This window comes from Vombatus ursinus, unplaced genomic scaffold (genome assembly GCF_900497805.2).
Source record: "Vombatus ursinus unplaced genomic scaffold, bare-nosed wombat genome assembly UNPS02014781.1, whole genome shotgun sequence".
Classification (NCBI taxonomy): Eukaryota; Metazoa; Chordata; class Mammalia; order Diprotodontia; family Vombatidae; genus Vombatus; species Vombatus ursinus.
In genome coordinates, this window is record NW_020954559.1 from 13779690 (window position 1) to 13801122 (window position 21433).

At 37.2% G+C, this 21433-nt stretch overlaps 1 protein-coding gene across 8 annotated transcripts in view; it reads left to right on the forward strand.

Moving 5' to 3' along the window:
* LOC114046234 (guanine nucleotide exchange factor DBS-like) overlaps positions 1 to 21433 on the forward strand; it is a 366695-nt gene that overhangs the window by 206967 nt on the left and 138295 nt on the right. The gene's annotated exons all lie outside the window — the stretch shown is intronic.

The following is a 21433-nucleotide window of genomic DNA, read 5'->3' on the forward strand; positions in this document are numbered from 1 at the left end:
TCTGGACTGTTGATCCTATGGACCACAACTCCCATAAGTCTATGCAGCCATACTCTGGGGCCTGGGTATAATATAACCTGATGACAGCTTGCTGGTAATGAGTGTTTAAGCGTGGTTGGGATCTTGAACGACAGACACACAATCCAGACCTGTACTTGAAGCTTTAGTTGGTAGGCCCTTCCAGAGTTTGTATATATCCTCCTAGAACCTGTTCTAGCCTGCATGTTCTAGCCTCATCTTGGCATTTGTGTTGTCCTGTCAACACAGGACATTTGTGAAGTTCTCCATGTTTTATTCTATATTAAATATGTTGGAATTAGATTAAATTAGAAAGAACAGAAGTAGATGTTGTTGTTGTTTTTATAATCTCTGACTTTCCCAATATTTTGCTTTAAATGTTCAAACACATGATTAACAATCATCAAATCATAAAGACACTTTATCTTCCATCTCATCTTACATCTGGTAATTAGGTGCCATTTTCCACATCTCTGCCTGAAAGGATTTTAGACGAAGATCTTAAATCATTTCTCCTAGCCAGAAAGAATTATACTGATATCTTAAATCCAGGTTTCTGTTTACAAGCACAATATATTGTGTGCTATTACCTAATATGAGGCAGGATTTGGGGATTTAATAGATCTTAAATAATAGTGATGCTATTTGCATAAAAACAAGTGCATTTTGAATGTATCTCACTGCGTTCACCCTAAATATTCTTAAAAATGTATTGTCTTCAAAATATCATTTGCTAGATGCCTCCGCCTTGACATCAGAAAGTAATTTTAATAAAGGAGTGAAAAAAAAAATCAGAGCTGCCCTGAAACCATTCTTACTTCTAGGAAGTTGATGATATTGATAGTATCTCAGGAAACTGATGATGTCCCAAGCTTAACACTTTGCCTGGCAAATGATAGGCACCTAATGATTCCTAATTGTCAATAAGCATCTATTAAGAACCTAAATGCTAATGGCTGGGGATGCCAAGAAAAACAAAAGCCAGTCCTTGCTCATTAGCCAATGGGGAAGACAACATGCAAACAACTACGTACAGAATAAATAGGAAATGATCAACAGAGAGAAAGTGTTAAATTAAGAGCAATCTTTGGCCTGGTTCCACTGGTAGCTAGACATGAACTGGAAATTAAAATAACCAAGAGCTTTTGGGAATGTGGTGTGTTACTGGGGAAAGAGATTAGCAAAGTCCTTTCTTTGTGTCCCCTGTTGCCAGTATATTCTGGGTCATCCTCTGCCAAAAGGTCAAGTTTTGCCCTATGACCTTGGGCTAATTATTACATCAGCTCTCAGATTTCTAGCACAGTCACTGATTAAGTAGAAATGAATGGCTTCTATCCATTCTGTCTCACACTAATGTTGGTCCAATGTTCTTTGAAAAAACCTGATGGTCCTTGCACCACAATATTCAGAGAGGGAAAACATAGCAATGACTGCTAAAAAAAGAAAAGGAAACATTCTCAACAAAGATAAGCGGGAAGAAAGACAAGTTCAATAACATTTAAGATGGAGAAGACTAGGTAAAGTTATTCCTTAGTGATGCATATTTTTAATAATCAGCTTTCCATTGGTATTCTAAGGTTAAAAAAAAAACCCAACACTTAACTCCCAAAACCCTGTGAAGTAGGTTAGTCCAAGTATTATCCCTGTTGTATACATGAGGAAAAGGAAAGTTAAAACACTTGAAGGGCAGGAGTGACCGAGGATATTGGGTCACAATTCAGTTTTCTGAATGATCCTATAACTCTCCTGAGCCTTGAACTTGAGAATCACTTAGATTTCCCCTAGAAGAATGAACCCTTGGAGCTTGAGGACCAGTCACTCTTATCCCAAGGAGAAAATGAAGTGAGCATAGACTCTCTTATTCTACATGGATGGCCATGGTTTTTAAATTTTTTTTTATTTGTATTGGTAGTTACTTCAGTGGTTGTTTCTGTTGCTTTTGAAGTAGAAACACTTGCATAATTGTATGAGAAATTATTTCATTTTTATTAAAAGGAGTTTTTATCTTAGATTATTTTCTTCTTCTCTCAGGATTTGTATTTTAATATTTATTGATTTTTTTTCTTTTTAGCCTGAGATTAATTTAGCCCAATACTGGCTACTTTTGAGGAAGTTATTGCTTATTGGTTTTTCTATTAATCTTAGTTTTGCATTTTATTGAATTTTCTTCTAATTTTTGATATGCAATTTGGTTTCTAGAATAATTTCTTGTTTTCATCCCTCACTGACATCATTTGAATTTTCTTTTTGTTACAAATGCTTTTATTTTGTTTTTGCTTTTCTTTTCTTGGGAATAATTCTATTTGGGCTTCAAATTTATATTTGAATTTTGCTTTTGAATACTAATGCTTGTTATTTGGTTATGCCAATGACAATGGCAGCTGTTTTATGACTGCCATTTTAATCTAGCTGTTTATTTGCATGCCTTGCTGCAAATTTGCATTGCTGTAATGTAATCAAAATTTTGGGTCATTTGGGTTTGGTTAAATACTGACATTATGGACCAAAATTGTAAAGATAATAATGTATAATATAAAAATGACTGTCTATTTATAAAGGTTTTATAAGGGATTACTGATATGTGGAACAGATATATAGGGAAGATAACGTTTTAACATTCCTATCAGAGTAAGTGAGTTTAGAGGGAAAAAACTTTTTTTTTCAAGTAAGGTCAAGAGAAGGCCCTAGATATGTTCTGGGAATTACTATGACATTCGACTATTCATTGAAAACATCCAGATGGGGATTATTTGGAATATGATGTACAATCCTTCATTTGAGGGGAACATTTAATATGATAAACTTGTAGTATTAATGATAGGAAATAATGAATCAACACAGTGATTAAGGTTCAGGTTAGAAAAGCATAAAGATTTTTACCTAAAAAGAATGATACACCAAGACAAGTACTAGTAGAAATGTCCACTGATAGATGAATGAATCTGAGTTCACATACCCTAGGCCAAGGTTGTTGATTACCAATGCCTAGATGTCCAGAGAGGGGTAGCTTCCTGAAGTCAGATGGTAGTGCAGTGTTAGGGGGAAGATGAGCCAAAGCTAGGCCAACTAAGTTAGTGGGAGATGGGATATCAAGAATTTATGAAAGGAATTGAAAGGGTAAGACCAGTTCCTCCGAGTGATACATAGACACCATTTCAATGTAATATGGGAGACAGAGTCCCATGATGAACCAGAAAAGCCTTACTCGATGGCAAGTATAGAATAAATATGGCAGAGAAATACCACTGGCTAAAGCTGGGGAACTTTGTCAGAAAGGGAGTCATGCCTTCCTGGTGAAACAAGCATGGGAAATTTGGATTACAGAGCTATACACCAGTGGCACTGGAGAATAGAATCTCTTCGGCACAGAGAAGAGGGACATGCTGATTGAGAACCTCATTGGAAACATTTATGAACCAATGGGTTTCTTGATGGATGCTAAACCAGATAGGATGTAGCAAATTTGTTTATGAAAATCAAAAAAACCTTTTGGGGGTGGTAAAACACAAAAGCAAGCATGGTCTGCATTTGAAGCATCTATCTTTTATCCAGAGGGGAGAAGCAAATTGACTTTGTAATTCATGTGCGCACACAAGATAGATGCTGAGGAGAATAGAAAGAAGTTACTCCTCTGCCAACCACATGCTTCACAGCCTAGCTGAGAGGGGAGAATCCAATACAGATCTTATTCTTCCTCCAATTAGGCTGCTGCTCCAATCAAGTTGCTTCAGTCTTGCCTACAGTGGATGATAAGGCTGGTTTGGAGGTAGGGGAAAGGCGTTTTTTTCCCTCATTCTTTTAAATGGTCTCTGCCCTTGCTTCTTAGCATCCATGGCTGCTGTTTCTTTCTTTCTTTCTTTCTTTTCATTAATTTATTTTGATTTTGATTTAATTTATTTAATTTCCATAAGCTTTTGGGTTTTAAATTTTTCTTCCTCTCCCTCCCCACCTCCCTTCACAAGACGGCATGCCATCTGATATAAGCTCTACATATACATTCCTATTAAACATATTTTACATTAGTCATGTGTAAGGAAGAATTAGAACCAATAGGAGGAACCACAAGAAAGAGGAAACAAAACAAAACAGAAGGGAAAAAAGAGCAAATAGTACGCTTTGCTCTTCATTCAAACTCCATAGTTCTTTGGCTGTGGATAGCATTTTCCATCATGAGATTTTTGGAGATGTCTTAGATCCTTATATTGCTGAGAGGGGCTAAGTCTATCAAAGTTAGTAATCATACAACATGGCTGTTACTGTGTACAATATTCTCCTGGTTCTGCTCACTTCACTCAGCATCAGCCCATACAAGTCTTTCCAGGTTTTTCTGAAGTCTGTCTGCTCATCATTTCTTATAGCAAATAGTATTCCATTACATATATATGCCACAACTTGTTCAGCCATTCCCCAATTGGTGGGCATCCCCTCAATTTCCAATTCTTTGCTACCACAGAAAGAGCTGCTATAAATATTTTTGTACATGTGGGTCATTTTCCTATTCTTATGATCTCTTTGGGATACAGCCCTAGAAGTGCTATTGCTGGGTCAAAGGGTATATACACATTTTTATAGCCCTTTGGGCATAGTTCCAAATTGCTCTCCAAAATGGTTGGATCAGTTCACAACTCCACCAACAATGGATGCATTAGTGTTCCAATTTTCCCACATCTTCTGTACCATTTATCATTTTTCCTGTTTTGTCATGTTGGCCAACCTGATAGGTGTGATGTGGTACCTCAGAGTTGTTCTGATTTGCATTTCTCTAATAAATAGTGATTTAGAGCACTTTTTCATATGACTATAGATGGCTTTAATTTCTTCATCTGAAAACTGTCTGTTCATATTCTTTGACCATTTAACATTTGGGAAACGATTTGTATTCTTATAAATTTGACTTAGTTCTCTATATATTTTAGAAATGAGGTCCTTGTCAGAGATACCGGTTGTAAAAATTCTTTCCCAGTTTTCTACTTCCCACCTAATCTTGGTTGCATTGGCTTTGTGCGAAAACTTTTCAATTTAATGTAATCAAAATTATCCATTTTGCATTTCATAATGTTCTCTATCTCCTGTTTGGTCATAAATTCTTCTGTATTCTATAAATCTGACAGGTAAACTATTCCTTGCTCTTCCAGTTTGCTTATAGTATCAGCCTTTATATCTAAATCATTAAACCATTTTGACTTTATTTTGGTATATGGTGTGAGATTTTGGTCTATGCCTAGTTTCTGCCATACTCTTTTTCAGTTTTCCCAGAAGTTTTTGTCAAATAGTGAATTCTTAACCAGAAACTGGGGTCTTTGGGTTTATCAAACAGTAGATTACTATAGTCATTGACTACTGTGTCTTGTGTGCCCAACCTATTCCAGTGATCCACCACTCTATTTCTTAGCCAGTACCAAGTAGTTTTAATGATTGCTGCTTTATAATATAATTTAAGATCTGGAAGGGCTAGGCTACCTTCCCCTGCATTTCTTTTCATTAATTTCCTTGATATTGTGGACCTTTTGTTCTTCCAAATGAATCTTGTTATTATTTTTCTACCTCTATAAAATAATTTTTTGGTAGTTTGATTGGTATGGCACTGAATAAATCAGCTTAGGTAGAATTGTCATTTTTAGTATATTAGCTCAGCCTACCCATGAGCAACTGATGTTTTTTCCAATTATTTAGATCTGATTTTATTTGTATGAGAAGTGTTTTGTAATTGTGTTCATATAGTTCCTGGGTTTGTTTCAGTAAGTAGACACCTAAATATTTTATAATGTCTACAATAACTTTAAATGGAATTTCTCTTTCTATCTCTTATTGTTGGACTTTGTTGGTAATATATAGAAATGTCAATGATTTATATAGGTTGGCTGCTGTTTCTCAGCAATGTTGCTCTTCTGATACCCGAAACATCTCATCCCATGTCCACTAAACCCTAGACCCTCTCCTCCATGGACCTATCTCATTTACCTGTGGAAGCTTGTTGAATTATTAATATCATTTTCCTAATATTATTTCCTTATTATTATTATCCTTAGTATATTATCATATACTAAGACCAGATTTCCATAGTAGGGGGCTAGGGAAATTTTTTTTTCTGGTAGGGAAAGAGTTAATCAAATAAATATACCAATATTCCTGACGCTTAGATATAAAGCAAGAGTGTTTTGTCCCAGGAAGTAATGAGTTCCCTGTCACTTGCTATCCTTCAGTACGACTTCAGATCACAATTTGTCCAGGATAGATTGTGTTGTAGTGAGGAGACCCAAGCTTTAGAGAGAGAGATTGGATTTCCAACTTCCATTCCTGCTCTAAGATTGTCCCATTCCACCTAACCACCTAGAATGAAAAACATACATGATGGTGACAATTTCTGTCCATGACATGTCCTTTGGCATTAGAGACCAAATCTTAGGGTTATCTTTTAGAATTCACTTTGGCTAATATTATATTCTTCTTCCAAATAGATTTTCTCACTGAAAATTTCAGGATCTGCTCTTCCTCTGATACATAACACCAAGTTCATTAACAACACCAACTTCCTGCGTTTCCTCTGCTACAACCCAAAAGAGCTTCCTCTGTTATCTGTACACAGAGAGAAAATAATTGCAAAGGAAAAACATGTCTAAAACAGGATTTGAAAGTAAATAGCTTCTGAAATGAAAATTCAAGAAGATTATTTACTAATGTCAAGTGTTTGGGGAGAGAAAAGATGTCTATGTAATGATGAGTTTAGGTAAAGGGACTATTATTGCTGAATAGAGGATGAATCTCTATTACCTGTACAAAAGAGGGGAAAATGAGCAGAAGCACTCTCCTGAGATCCCTATAACTCTTAGCCGATCATATAGATATATATGTGTGTGTGTGTGTGTGTGTGTGTGTGTGTGTGTGTGTGTGTGTGTGTATATATATATATATATGAAATGTGATTGCCACTCCATTGCTCAACATAGCTAGCCACAGGTAAAAAATTGTGAAGCAAGCAGAGACCTAGATATTTCCATTTTCTGCAACTTTCTTAATCTACATACCTTCTCCTCTAGCAGTATCCAGAGACCTCTTGCTCTGGTACCCCCTACTTAGGCCTCACCTCCCCAGACACTCCCATTCCATTGGCCCATTTCTGACTTACTACCTCTGAATAAGATATACCTGTCCTGCTCTATCCTATCTTCTCTACTACTGCTATATTTGCTCACTAACAACATCACCCAATACATATTTTTCCACTGTAGTGAGAAAAGTTTGTTTGCTGTCCTTACCTCCCCCTAGGGCCCCCCTATTCCAGGTTTTTGTTCTTAATGTTCATTGTGCTTCCTACCTGACTCCATCTTCTTAGATCCTCTCTATATGTGCCACAAAATCCTCAAATTTCCTAGGTTTTCAGAATTTTTTTTCATGTTAAGCTATTGTTTTATGTGTTATAATTGATAGAGAACCAGCCTTGAAGCCAAGAAGATCTAGTTTCAAATCTTGTCTATGACACGGACTGATTGTGTGACTGTAGGCAAATCATTTAACCTCTAAGTGCTCCAGGCAGCTTAAGACTATAAATTTCAGAGGAGGTGCCATCCTGCATTGGGTTGTTTTTTTTTTTTCAATTTATGGAATAAAACAAGCATTTCCGTAACAGTATAATAAAAAAAAAAGATAATTACACACGAAACTGCAAATTTATTATACATGACTTGCTATTCCTTTTAAATATATCCTAAAATGTAAATTTATTTTTTTCTTTTTTCTTTTCCCTCCTCCCCTCAGATGGCTACCGTTAGACATTCTGCCTTGATTGGTAAAGGGAGTTTCCTTACCCTGGAGCTTCCCCATACCAATGAAACCCACAGCTCTCCCGCCTATTCCTATTGTTTTATAATCCTTAATTGCTCACTGCATTGATTTTTAAAACTGGACTCTAAGGCAACTAGGTAGCATAGGATAGAAAGCTGCAGTGGATAGAACACCAGCCCTGGAGTCAGGAGGACCTGAGTTCAAATCTAGCCTCAGATACTTACTAGATGTGTGATGCTGGGCAAGTCACTTAACCCCAATTGCCTGAACCCTACCATAAACTGTAGGTTTAAAAAATATCAGTAGGAAAAATGTTTAAAGGAAGTTGGTGGTTTTGGAGGGTTTTTTTTTTTTGAGGATAAATCTTTTTTAGGTAAGGATTTATATTTGAACCTCTCTTCCAAAATTTAATTTCATCCTCGTATATATGTATTGTAGCACTTCTGACCCGTCCTTTAGGACCCTGTTCAAACCCTCCCTTCTTCCTGCATCCTTCTCTGATTCCTCCAGCACTGTTTCCTGAGTTCTGATTCAATGACTGTTGAGTATCACAACCTAGAATTTGTTCTCCATTCTTTTCATGAACTTAAATGTGAGTTCCCTTCTTGTCTGCCAACTCCTTCAGGACAAGTATGCTCCGCCTTGCTCCTCTCACACCCCCTACACTTGTATGGTATATAGCAGATGCTCAAACAATAATTCCTTGAGGGCCTTACTCCACTTTAGCTAATCTGCAAATTAAACTAACTTGTGTTCATTTTTCACTGGGTGGAACGGGAAATTGGACCTCCTTTAGATAGCACATTATCTTATAAAGATATCTTTTAGAAGCAATGCCTTTGATTGGAGCATTGTACATTCTGTATACTTAATAACCCAGATCCTATGTCTTGAGATTACATGTAGGCAGTTCTGTCATCCATTAGTCCTAGATCAATTACCTTTGTGTCACAGGTGGTTTTTACCACATTTTTTTTTACAAAGAACACTTGCCTAAAATAGATTGTCTTTACAGGGGAGAAACAACTAATCACAAAATTGCTTGTGTTACACTTTCCTTATTTTGCCACATGCCATGTTTTTTTCCTATAAATTTAGATTGGCATAATTTTTTATCTAATTTACTTAAGCTCCATTCTTACATTAATCATCTTGTTATGGTTGAATGTATTAAAGAGTATTCTTTTGAATAAGAAAAAAAAAAGCAATGCATTCTAACCTCTGGATCCTAACAGTTGCAATTTAAGTGTGGCAGACTGGTGCATTTGGGATAGACAGGCCCCTTCCATCAACCTCTCACATCACTCTGGGAGGGCAGCCACCTACTCCCACCTATAGGTAAAGTCTGATTTGAGAGAGTAGGGATAAACACTAATGGGAAGCTCATGTTTTATGGCTTTGCCAGGAGGCATCAGAGAAGAATTCTCAGCAAGGGTGACACCAAGGTTATAGACAGTAGAGATATATGAGAGGTCAAGGTTGAAAATAATGCATGAGATGGAAAAGTATTTCATGAATCCCCTCTTGCCTTAAAGCACTTTAGACTTTGATGCATTAAGTTGAAAGAAGGCACATATTTAACCTCTGTCACTGGAAGCCTATTATTTATAGAGTTGTTTTAGTTATTCGGCCATACAGAAGTGATAGTATTTGAAGGATTCTGTTAAATCCAGAAATGGAATACTCAATAGCATCATCTACTACTGGTTTTCTTCCAGGTGAGGAGTATTTTTATGGTTTGGGTCTATGAGTCTGAGATTAATTTGATTGAAGAAAAAATGAATATTTCTCAGAAGAGCACAGGGATTTCATTTTCCAGGTGGTAAGACGTACTAGAGTCATCTGAGATACTATCTTTACCATTTGTTTTCTTGTGATAGTTCTTGTCAATCAATTATATGGTCAAGGGGAAGGGAGTCATCTGTGTGTCAACCTGAAAGAACTTTGTCCTTGAAAAACAAACAAACAAAAAAAAGAACAGGAATATACAAAATTTGGTGAAGGTTTTTTTTAAAATTAAAAATAACATTTATTTGACTGCTTTGAGTCATTTACAGAAGGGAGGAATTAGATTTATCAGGTGATGAGTACATGTGCCAATCTATTAACAAAAGGTATAATGAGAAGGGGCCTCTTTTTGAGTCCAGTACCCTCATGCACATGAGGGAGCTTGGGCACAGGATGGTTAAGTGACTTACCCAGCATCATGCAGCTAGTAAGTGTTGGAGGCAGATTTGAACCTGGTCTTCACGGTTCCATACCATCTACCTATCTACCACACCATGCCACGGTTTTGTTTTTGTTTTTAGTAAAATCAATAAATAGTCATTTAAATTTTCCAGACCATTTAGAAAATAATCTTTTCCCTACAGATATGCTCTGAGGACTAAATATTGGAAACAAACTGCTTTTATTTTGCTATTGCTCCCATACTATATCTCTCTCTCAATGGATAAGCAACAGACTTAAAAATTTAAGGAATTGAAATCCTAATTTTGGGCATTCAGTCTATAACTCTCAGGAAGTGTCCAGTTTCTCTGTAATGAAACACTTTTTTTTTTTTAGCACATGATTATTTAAAAGTAGTGGATATGGGTGGTGCAGTGGATATAGTGCTGGGCCTGGAGTCAAGAAGGCTCATCTTTATGACTTCAGACAGTTATTAGCTGTGTAACCCTGGGCAAGTCACTTAACCCTGTTTGCCTCAGTTTCCTCATCTGTCAAATGAGCTGGAGAAGGAAATGACAAACCACTCCAGTATCTTTGCCAAGAAAACCCTAAATGGAGTCAAGAAGAGTTGGATGTGACTGAAAAATGACTGAACAACAATAACAAGGAAGAAAAGGAGAGGCATCTGACAGCGGTGTAATTACCTATAGAATTCTCCAAACCCAAATTTTAAAAGCATATGCAACATTTCAAAATAAAGTACAGAATAGCTTAAAGACCAGCCACTTTTAGTCAATTTCCAGCAAAATTCCAGAACTCAGAAAGTCATAGAATTGATACTAGTCCCAGGTCCTCAATACTATCACAACCTCTTACCTTATCTCTCCCCACTCCAGTCAGTCCTACCATACATTATAAACAGATTCATCTTTTTTAAAAATGCCATCCACAGTTTGGCCCCACCCTTCCTATCCAACCTTATTTCACCTGTTCAAAGCCTTCATGGTAAAGTTCACATGCCACTTTCTTTATCTCTTCTCTTAGACCTTTTCTCTGAACTCCTATGGCATTTCTTGTCTGTATCATTGATCTTGTCATCGCATTTCATAGCAATTGAGAAGTCGCATGTATATTTCCTGTCTTATACAGACAATATTGCAAATACCTGTAGACAGCAAATCTTATATATCTCATCTCTTATGTCTTTGCTATCCTTCTGAGAATAGATGAACATAGGAGCTCAAAAAGGAGTTGTTGAATGAATGAATTTAATATAAAAAAGACTGGAGAAGAAAAAAATTTCAAGTACTTTTTAGAATTCATGGAATATTCATGTACAGTTAATTCCTGACTTTTAAAACTTATGAATAATACCATATATGTACTGACAGCAGGAAGTTCACCCCTCTATCCTTCATGGGAACAACTATCTATTGTTTTTCAATTTCAACTTATTAGACAGTGATTAGTCTAGAGCATTGACCTGTTCTTATGTTGAGATAGAAATGGAACAAGCTATTGGTGGGTGCCAGGTGGGTGTTTACCCCTGGCTTCACTACCCCCTCACAATCCTCAGCCTCCAGTGTGGGAGGTCTTAATGGGGAGGAACCTTTCTGTTCCTGGCCTCTGCTATTGGAGATCTGAACATATGTTCCCATGGATAGGTTATGTAGTAGCTGAATGTTGTTCAAATATTCCTAACTTGACAAGTGTCAGCAATTACATGGTTTCAGGACTATACTTTGGGTATATTATGTTTTAAATAAACTTTTGTGCCCTGGTCTGGGGCATCTAACCACAAAGTAGGAAGTTGCTCTATGGTGCATTATAAGTTCCAAATGACTGATCTACAAACAAACTTTTGGAATCTAACCCATTTGTAAACTTTGAAACTCCATGCAAACAAAAGTTACTATTATTTTTGTATGTGACTTCCTACATTGATTTCCAAATTAAGGATTTGGATGACTTGATCCATACTTTTTGGCTATCATGGGATGTTTACATTTTGGAAACTGAAAAGAAATAGGAAAACTGGATTTTAAAAAAAGATTTTAAAAACTAGTATGTAGTTTTTTTTTCTGTCCTATAATTTGATAGCTTAAAGATATCAATGACAAAACATCAGAAGAAACTTAGATGTTAAATCCCTCAGCTTTTGTTTTTCAAAGAGGAGGATAGAGGAATGACTGCCACTTTGCAGGCTTAATTTTCCTCACTCTAAAATGGGAGGTTATTGTTAAATTCATAATTTTAAAAATGGGGAAAAAATGAAGGCACAGAATTAAATGATCCCTAAGGTTCCTGTCAGTTCTAAAATGCTGTGAACCTCTTTTCCTATAATCTGAACTAAAGAAAATTGACTAAAATACCTTAATCACTGAGCAATGTGGCTGTTCTAGAAGAGCCTTAATTAGAAGAATGTTATTCCTTGTCACCTGATAGGAAAAATCATTTTATTGTTGTTTGGTCATTTTTCAGTCACATCCAACTCTTCTTGACTCCATTTAGGATTTTCTTGGCAAAGATACTGTAGTGGTTTGCCATTTCCTTCTCCAGCTTATTTTGAGATGAGGAAACTGAGGCAAACAGGATTAAGTGACTTGCCCAGGGTCACATAGCTAATAAAAGCTCCATTAAGTTGGATTAACAACAGCAGATACCACTTTTTACTTTCAATGGGTCTACTAGACTTTTCTTGGTATTGAAAACAAAACTAAGACCAAAAGTGAGAGTAATTCTGTTGTTAAATCAAAGTTTCAGGCTACTTAAAACTAAGTAAGAAGCATCATCAGCTTAAAATTCTGTAGAAGCTTTTACAAAATAAAGTCCAATTTTATAACCTTGCAAGAAAAAAAAACTAGATAGAAGACTAAAAACTAGATTTAAAACAAAGAGTTGAGGGGAAAATATGATGAAATAATGCTGTTTTAAACATTGACACAATGGAACAGATTATGGAAAAAGGGATAATAGAATTCAGTTTTGGCTTTGGTTTATTGGCTTGATGTAAAAAAATGTAGGTTCATGATTGAAGAATCATCTGGTTCATCCCTATGAATCCAAACGTATATAAAACACAGCCTTCTAATTAAATACTACGGGAATGATAGATTTCTTCTGTTTTTTATTGTTTTCCATTATTGTAATGCACAAAATTTGGCTTTAGAAGGCATGCATGAGAAGTGGTGTGGGTCACAGATGTGCATTAAGGAGAAAGAAAGAGAAATGAGATGAACAGGAAGGGTACGGAGTAAATAATAAAGAACAAAACGCTGCTTTGTGTTGCTTACATGTATATGTCACCACAGTTAGATTGTAAACATGTTAAGTGAAAGAGATACTGTCTTCTGCATTTCTGTCTCCTCAGGCACCATGTAGTGGCTTACACATAACCCAGAAAACTCTCAATAAAAGGTTACTTGTTAGTCATTCAATAAGCATTTGCACATAGTAGTTACTTTGCTAAGTGCATTTATATGGGAATGAAAAAAAAATGGCAGAAGACAGCCCCTGCTCCCAAGTAGCTTACAGTACTGATGAATCTATTATTTTCCTTTCTCCCTCTTTGCAAAATTAATATATTTATTTTAAGTGCTTCAGCTATATCTTTAGGCATTATGACTTTCACTGGCATCAGTAGGAATTTGAATAAAGGTCTTTATTCTTGTAAGTGCACTCAAAAGTAATCATAGCCACGTATTCCATAATAAATTTTAAGACTTCGGGATTATGTTGTGAAATTTTTCCTGCCCCTTATGAGTTTTTCATATACTAATAAGTCACGTAAGATCTTAGGATCATACATTCATTTTGAGGCATATGCCCTAAAAGTCACTAAACTGCACATACCCTTTGATCCAACAATACATCTACTAGGCCTATAGCCCAAAATGATCAAAGAAAAAGAAAAGGACCCATATGTACAAAAATATTTATAATGACTCTTTTTGTAGTGGCCAAAACCTGGAAACTAAAGGAGTGCCCATCAGTTGGGCAATGACCAAGCAAATTATGTTATGGTAATGCAATGGAATAATACTATTGTGCTGTAGGAAATGATGAAAAGACTTGTATAAGTCTTTTAACCTGCAAAGACTTGTATGAACCAATGGAGAATGAAGTGAGCAGAACCAGGAGAATCTTTACGTTGTAGAGATAGACTAAAGAGCCCTAATCAGTGTGATGATCAGCTGTGATTCCAGAAAACCGAGGTGAAGCATGCCGTTGGCCTGTTGAAGAGAGATGATGAATGTTGGGTGCAGAAAGAAGCAAATTTTTGAACATGAGAAGTATAGGCATTTGTTTTGCTCAGCTATGCTTATTTGTTACAGGACTTCCATCTTTTTTCTTTTTTCTAATTGTAGGGAAGTGGGAGATAAAGAAAATATATATTTTCATTCATTGGAAAAAATTAAATTAAAAAAGACCATAGGATCATAAACTTAGGGCTGGAGGAAATCTCATAGGGCCATCTAATCCAGCTACCTCCTTTTACACCTGAGGAAACTGAGGTTTGGGAAGGGTTAGGTAGCAAGCATTGGAAGCAGAATTTGAACCCAGATTCTTTCACTCTTGAGCCATTTCTACTTCCACTGTATCATCCCACACCTAAGCTGCCTTTACAAAGTCATTTCCAGTAAAAAAAAAAAAGTGTAGTTTAGGGGCAGCTAGGTGGTGCAATGCATAGAGCACCAGCCCTGAAGTCAGGAGGACCTGAGTTCAAATTTGGCCTCAGACACATAACACTCCCTAGCTGTGTGACTCTGGGCAAGGCACTTAACCCCAATTACCACACACACACACACACACACACACACACAAAGAAAAGTGTAGTTCAGAAAACACCTAACCTTGTGAAAAGTTCTGAAAGAAAAGTAACTACTTCTAGGGGGATTCAGGAAGGAGAATCTTTTAATTGCCAAATGTATTTTCAGCATGTGGTACTTACTAGGTACTAGGTCCTCTCCAAAATAGATCTATTACTCTGTTTCCTTCCCCCACATTTTAAAAATATACCCTCTTCTTCTATCCCACTGTGATGTGAACACGATGAGTTTTCCAGGACAATGCCTAGGAGATGTAAGCTCTGGCTACTCTTCTTCATTTAGGATGACTTGAGTACAAAGTCTGATGACAGATTCCTCATGTGGCCCATTACTGCAGAGCTGGGACTGTGTGCATCTTTAAAAATTGTCTGCTTGAGCACAATCAGCCCTTTTCTTCTACTCTTGAGTCTAAGGGAGTCAGGAAAAAGGCTGCTCCCAAATATGTGGTAGGCCAGTGCTCTTGCCTCCTAACACCTTCCATGTGGTCCCTTTCATCATTTAGGTCATCTGAGCATATGCCAGTCTCCCTTTACATTACTCAAGTTTAGTGCCTTCCTGATGCTTCCTTTTGCACATCATCTATTATAGAATATATCTGAACAAGAGTTCCTTCACATACATATCTGAACAAGAATGACCTTTGAGAGAGGCTATTAACCTGGACAGTAATGATCTTACCCCTAGAATCTCACACAAGACTTTTTTTTTCGTCATCTCAATCATCTGGCATTTATTAATTCCCAGTTATTCCTTTATAGAGGCAGAAACTGTACTTTTAGCTCATTCTACTCTTCATTTTCTACTCTGCCTAGTTTCACCTACATAGAATAGTAGTTGAATAGCTCCCTCATATCTCCCCCCTTCCCCCTTTGAAGCCTCCTTTTGATTTTCCTCCCCATATTAGATTGTAAGCCTTGTGAGGGCATGGATTGTCTTTCTTTTTATTAGTTGTATCTCCAGTACAGTGGCACATAGTAGGTGCTCAATAAATGTTTATTGGAATTGGGCATATGGTGCCGTTGCCATTGTTGTTCAGTTGTATCCTACTCTGTGTGGCTCCTTTTCAGGGGGGATTTTCTTGGCAAAACTACTGGAGTGGTTTGCCATTTCCTTCTCCAGCTCATTTTATAGATGAGGAAACTGAGGTAAACAGGGTTAAGCGACTTTCCCAAGGTCACACAGCTAGTTAAGTGTCTGAGGTCATATTTGATCTCAGAAAGATGAGTCTTTCTGACTCCACACCCGCCTAGCTGCCCATGGTACCTATAAGTCCAATGCAATTCTGTATGTAAAATAAATGTCCTATAGCAATACAACCCTACAACAGCTGTCCAGATAATTACAAAAATTATGCATTCCCCATCTTGGAATCCCTGGTTTCCTTTAAGATTTAGCAAAAGTAACTTCTTCTAAATGAGGCTTTTCCTGGTCCCAACCCAGGTACCAGCATACCCTTTCCCAAAACTATCTTATTTTCATATTTTTTTTACATATATATATTTATATATGCACACACATACACATAACACACATTCATTTTATATATATACACACATACTCATACACAGATATAGACATTCATATATACACACATACACATAAATACATTCCTACACACACACACACACACACACATTCTGCATATGTAGAGTAGCTAGGTGGCAAAGTGGTTAGAGTTCCAGGCCTGAAGTCATGAAGACTTCTCTTCCTGAGTTCAAATCCAGCCTCAGACACTTAGTAGCTGTGTGACCCTGGGCACGTCACTTAACCCTTTTTGCCTCAGTTTCCTTGATGGTAAAATGACCTGGAGAAAGAACTGGCAAATCACTCAGTATCTTTGCCAAGAACCCCAGATGGGGTCCCAAAGAGTCAAACACAACTGAAAAGAACTAAACAACAAAAACAAATTTGTGTAGACTTTTATGTGTACTTGTTGTCTCACCCATTGTCTCCCCTGCTAGAATATAAGCTTCTTGAGGCTAGGGTCTTTGTATATGCTCAGGCTTATCACAGTGCATGCCACATAATAAACGCTTAATAAATGCTTATTGGTTGATATCTATGTAAATTTAAGACATCCTAAGAGCTTACATCAGACAGATCCTTCAAGGACTTGTATAACTAATGCTGTAAACCTCTTTACTTTCCATTTTAACTCTTTTGTTGACAGCTATTTAACTACTGGCTTGCCTGGGAGCATAATGCACTTTGCTACAGGCTTAGTAATTTAGGTGGTTTGATGCTGATTGCTTTAGGTAACATCCTCTTGTTTTGTTTTTCCATTGTTGCCTTTCTCTCCTCAATCTTATCATGAGTCACAATATGACTATTCCTTAATAAAGATGGTAACTCTGAAACTGCTGTAAGGTCTGAGGAATGCTTTCCTTGTTAGTTTGGTCACCATTTTTGCATTCTGGACAAATTTTAAGCTTTTATTTTGTTGTACTTTAGCATTTACTCAATTGGTTTTGAATTTGGCAGTTACTGATTTGTGATGTATTAACAATGTAAAATTATTTCCATCTATGCATATATTTTGGTGTATATAATGCTGCTTGTCTCCAAGTATAAATACTTTGACCAGTCAAACTGCAGATTCCCAGGCAGTTCCACTCAGGTTTTTTTAAGTCTTTTGGCCAACACTAGGCAATAGTACTGGAGGCAACCAGGGCTAATGCTATTTCTATCCACTGGGAGAGACTTTGTCCCTTCCTCCCATCTTCCATTTCCATTTCCATTTCCAGTAGGATCCAGTGTTGCCTGGATTATGGCGCATACCTGTATTTTCTGCTACTTGGGAGGCTGGTGAATCACCTGAGTTTAAGATTTTAAAGGTGTAGTAGTGCTAAAGCTGATCTAGTGTCAGCGCTAAGTCTGGTACCTATATGAAGAGCCCCTTGGAGGTTGCCATGCAGTATAAGGAAGAGGTGAACCAGACCAGGTCAGAAACTTGATGATTGGTAGAGGGAGAGGGTCCCTGAGTGGCCTCTGAATTTCCTGCCTGGGCAAGACCGGGAAACCCAGTCCACAAAAACAAAATCCAACAAAACTATCTTAAGAGTCTAGTGAGTAAGGAGGATAGCACAGCACCTCAGGCAAGGAAGCCCTCCCCCTACAGGTCACCCGACCTTTCAGTTCATACAAAGAACGGGCAACCTCTATCCCCTCTTGAGTTTTCCCCTTTCTCAAATCAGATTTTTTTGTCACAAAATAACTTCCTTGTTTGGAATTCCCCATTAATTTCTGGGCTGAGACAAGAATGTTATTAAATTGATTTATTATCTGTAATGTACTGTATTCTGACACAGAGCCACACTGTGACTGGATGATGTCTTTCTTGAACCCTTTTATTTAATCAGGATGGTGAGGTGACCCCATTTCCTGTTCTCCGACATTTGACATGAGTTCAGTGAGACCCTGGAAATGTGAAAGGGGGGTGGGCTCTGTTACTTGTTATCCAAAGGACCCTTAAATATGTAACCACTGATTTTGTCTTCTTAGCTAACTTGTTGATCCTAACCAGCCTCTTGCTCCCATTTTAAATTCTCATATTTCCAGGGTCTAGTCAGGACCCAGTATAAAGTGAAATCCATTAAGTAGTATCTTAAAAGAGGAAAAATACCTTAAAAACTCAGATTCCTAATTTCTTTCAAACCTACTCAAAATGATTTCTCACTCTAAACTTTGATTTCAAAAACTGAATATGTTGAACCACCATCCTTTTAGTGATATTTGGGTGTTGTTGTTTTATTGTGTTTTTTTTTTAATGTTATTTCAAATTGTTCAATTATTCTCAACTATGGGGCACACAGGAAAGGCGATTTAAATTACAATGATAAATGATAAAAGTTAACCCCTTTAATGTACTTAGCACAGCTTGCTATCACAATAGCACACATGCTATCACATGCCAAAGTAATTATTTTTTTTTAAAAAGTTCATCTTACTGTTGACAGCTCTTTTTGAAAAATGTAAAAATGTCTATAACTGTTTTCAGATTTGGGAGACAGGCAACTAGGTGGTGCAGTGGATAGAGCAGTGGTCCTAGAGTCCAGAAGATCTGAGTTCAAATGTGACTTCAGACACTTACTAGCTGTGTCACCCTGCGAAGGCCATGTAACCCTTGTTTGCCTCAGTTCCTCATCTGTAAAATGGGGACACACTGGAGAAGAAAATGGCAAACCACTCCAGTCATCTATGCCAAGAAAACCCCGTGGACTTTTGGACACAACTGAACAGCAAGAAGTAGCTAACATTTGTGTGGCACTTAACATGTGCCAGGCACTATCTAAGTGTTTTACAAATAGTATCTGATTTTATCATCACAACAATTTCTGGGTGTTATTATTATTTACATTTTACAGATAAAGAAACTGAGGCGATCAGGTTAAATGACTTGCTCAAGGTCATACAGCTAGTAAATAAGGCCATATTTTAATTCTAACACTATTCATTATGCCACCTGGCTATACATGGTTCAAATTATTTGATAAACTAATTTTGCAAAGGGCTGGGTAACAGGCATACTGCATAGCTAAAGGATGAATTAATAGATGCTGGTTTCATTACTGGCTCTAAAACACTCACCATGCAATGGAGCAGCAGCCTTAGTCTAAATACAGTGACCCTTGGAGATGTAGGTATGGGATAGAGGAAAGCAGGTGTTAGGAGTCTAAGAAAGCTGGGTTCAGATGTTCTCCCTGCCATTTCCCATATGTGTGATATTGAGCAGTCAGTTACTTCTCTGAGCCTCAGTTTTCCTAATCTGTAAAATAAGAGGGTTGGACCAAATGACTTCTCAAGTGATTTTAAATCTAAATCCTATTAATAGGAACCAAAAGAAGTCAAATAGTACTTGGCTCAAATATTCTGACTGAAAGAATGGAAAAAAAGGCCTGGGGGGGGGTGCCTTTCAACTTAAAACTAATTATAAAAAATTAAAATTGTTTTTATTATTTTTGTTGTTATAAAGGATAATCTGCTAGGTGAAAGAAAGGGAAAAATTCAGAAATGAAAGTCATTTAAAACAAAAAATAGAATTAAAAAATTTAAATAACATAAAACTTTTTAATGTGCATGTTAGTCTGTGTCTATAAGTACAAATGGAACAAAGTGTTTTGAGAATCATTTACTACAGCATGTGGTTTTGACTGCAGAAATAGTAAAGAGAAATCAGATAGCTTAATCTGATTTCAACCATAAGCTGAACTCAAGAGGACACAGACAATACTTTTTCCATGTTCAACCTACTAATTTTAGGGTCAGGTTTTTGGCTTTTAATGAAGACTTTTGCCCCAGATTTAGGATAGGAATTTCCCCCTCAGAACCTACATTTTCAATCAATCCATAAGCCCTTCCTAGGAATCTATAACATGCCAGGCACTCTGCCAGGCTCTGGGGATCCAAACCCAAAAAAATGAGACTATTGTTGCCCTTGAAGGGCTGAACTTCATGTAAGTGAGTTTGCGTGCTGTGTGATCCCTACAGATCTGACTTTTCTCAAATCCCAGGAGGATGACCTGAAGCTGAATGTGGACAATTGCATATACTGCTAGGGCAGCTAGGTGGCGCAATGAATAGAGTACCAAGCATGGTGTCAGAAAGATTCATCTTCTTGAGTTCAAATGTGCCCTCTGATACTTACTAGCTGTGTGTCCATAGACAAGTCATTTAACCCTGTTTGCCTCAGTTTTCTTATCTACAAAATGACCTGGAGAAGGAAAGGGTAAACCATTCTAGTATCTCTGCCAAGAAAACCCCAAATGGGGTCACAAAGAGTCAGACATCACTGAAATGAGTGAACAACAATATATCCCATATGTCAGTGAGATCCAAACTCAGAAAGAAACAGATCCCTGCTCCTACATATTAAGGGCAGGTAAGTGGCCCAGTGGATAGCACACTGGGCTTGGAATCAGGAAGACTCATCCTCTGACGTTAAAATCCCACCTCAGACACTAGCTATGTGAGTGACCCTGGGCAAGTCATTTAACCCTGTTTGCCTTAGTTCTTCATCTGTAACATGAGCTGGAGAAGGAAATGACAAAGCACTCCAGTGTCTTTGTCAAGAAAACCCCAAATGAAGAGTTGGACATGACTGAAAAACAACTGAACAAGTATACAGTTAACCCTTCTACTTCGAGAAGGTCAAGGGAGAGGAGCTCCCACGATATGGAAAATCTGCATAAAATTTTTTGGCCCTCCCTTCATACCAGAGAAGGAGTCTGAATTATTGTGGAATTCAAAGATAAAGTATATTGATATTACACAATACTATACATATATTTTATGCATTTCTGAGTTTTGAAACCTGGGTCTGCTGACCTTCATGTGTAGTCTGCAGCTTCTGCAAAACTCCCCCAAAATTCCCATTTTATTTATTATGATAACCCATGATATACTGAAACCATGATGGGGAAAAATCAAGGTGTGGAAGGGATTACTGTATACTGCTCACTCAGCAGACACACGGAACTTTGGGTCTCCGGATTTAGGCAGGCAATGGAAGGGAAAGACCATTAAATGAGGGCCCAAAGTAAGAGAACTATTCTTCTACTCTAGCCCAGGTGTTCTTAACTTTTTTTGTGCTATGGACCCCTTGGGCTCTCTGGTGAAGCTGTAGATCCTTCCTCAGA